Genomic DNA, 1,973 nt, shown 5'->3' with positions numbered 1-1,973 from the left:
AGATTCGCTGAGGCCTGATCTTTGCCTGTGTGCCTATGCTGAACTATGCTTCTCTCCTAGCCTGGCCAAATAGACTTCTCTAATCAACCATCCAGGTTGTTTTGGGCTGGAAATTTGCTTCACTCTGTCTTTTTGTGGGTTCTGCTGCTCTAAAATTTGTTTAGAGCCATTTTTTACAGGTATTTGGAGGTGTTTGAGGGAAAACTCAAGCAAGTCACTGCTTTTCTCTGCCATCTTGGCTCTGCCCCCTCCATTTTATATCCTTAGGGCAATCTCCTGCTATCCTTTTGACTTTTTTTTTGGATCTCAGTCTTTGAGATTCTCAGTCCAAAGGTACAATTTTTTGCCACTATTCACCTCACAGAGGTGTTGGGAGCAAAGTGAAATGGAGAAATCTAATGCCTAGAGGTTAAGTGACTTGCCCAAAGTCACATGGGTGGTAGAAGGCAGAATATGGATTCATGCCCACATTCTCTTATTCTGGATCCAGTTAGAACTCTTTCCATTGCAACCCAGTGTATAAAACGTATGATTGGAGAGGGAAGGAGCAACTTTAGGGAAAGGAGAGAAGGCAGAAGACAGCCTTGTTTTCTGTGTGTCTATGCCTTTATATTCTCATTTGTGGCTATAATGTTAAAGAGAAGTGGGTAGAGACCTGGTCCATTGCTCTCAGGGAGATTCTAGGGACTTGATTAGACCTTGGCTCAGCTCTATTTACCTACAGTGTCTGTCTACCCATAAAAACTCAGGTCGTCTTTGAGGATTGCCAGGCCTCTCAGCACTTATGACATAAAATCAAATGGGTCCAGACTTGCCTTGTTTTATCCTTTGCCAGTAGCATAGGCAAGCCTATATAATCCAAATGCTAATTAAAAGAAACTGGTGGCATTTGAGGACCTCAATTATTCATAGGCTTATCCAAGCAAAAATAAGGAAATGTAAGGGTGAAAGTAGGTTTAAAATACTGATGTTGAGAATAGACATGTTTTCCTTTTCTGTGAGCTCTCTACTGGCCATTTGGACCAGGAGGTTACTACACCGAAGGACCCAACCAAATATCAAAAGCACGATGACTTTCCCCTTTTCTGGTGTGTTTTTACCATTATCTGAGCACCAGGTCAGGCTTTCTCTTGCAAAGGTTAATCTTTTCCTGGGGCAGCTAGGTGGCTTAGGGGATAGAGTGCCCAGTGTACTGAGTTCAAATCAGGTCTCAGACACTAGCAGTGTGACCCTGGGCAAGTCACTTACCCCTATTTGCCTCAGTTTCCTCATCTGTAAAATGAGCTGGAGAAGGAAACAGCAAACCACTTCAGTATCTCTGCCACAAAAACCCCAAATGGGATCAAGAAGAGTCAGACATGACTGGAAAACACAGAACAATTTTTTCCTAAATCTTCTTTCTGGTTATCAGTTTTTTTGTGTGGGCACTCCTGGTGGGAACATAGGTCCTATTGGATGGTGCCACGTGCCATATTGAAAACATCATCTTAGAGATACCTGAGTCTTTGAGTTCCTTTGTAGGTTTTCCAAATGAATCTTGGTGTCTGAGTTGCATCCTATGATAGACCATGCTATTGTACTAGCTGGGAAGAACCTCAGAGATCATATCAGTCAGCTCCATTATATGGATGAGGAAACCCAGGAAGAAGTGGATCTGGATTCCAGCTCTGCTGGGTACTATTTGAGTCCTTTAACTTCTCTAGACCTTTGTTAGCTCATTTATAAAATAAAATTAAAGGGTTGGGTTAAATTAACTCCAAGACCTCTTCCAACTCTAACACTCTGAGAGCAGTGGTCTAATATAGTGGTCTCCATATTTTTGATCACATTTCCCATTGGTACATTTTTGAGCACACATTAATAATAATGAACATTTATATAGTGCTTCAAGGTTTGCAAAGTGCTTTACAAATATTTCATTTTCTCTTACAACAGACCTGGGAGGTAGGAGCTATTATTAGCCATTTTGCAGA

The sequence above is a fragment of the Vombatus ursinus genome, unplaced genomic scaffold (genome assembly GCF_900497805.2).
Source record: "Vombatus ursinus unplaced genomic scaffold, bare-nosed wombat genome assembly UNPS02014832.1, whole genome shotgun sequence".
In the NCBI taxonomy this organism is placed as follows: Eukaryota; Metazoa; Chordata; class Mammalia; order Diprotodontia; family Vombatidae; genus Vombatus; species Vombatus ursinus.
Note: the sequence above shows the minus strand (reverse complement) of the source record.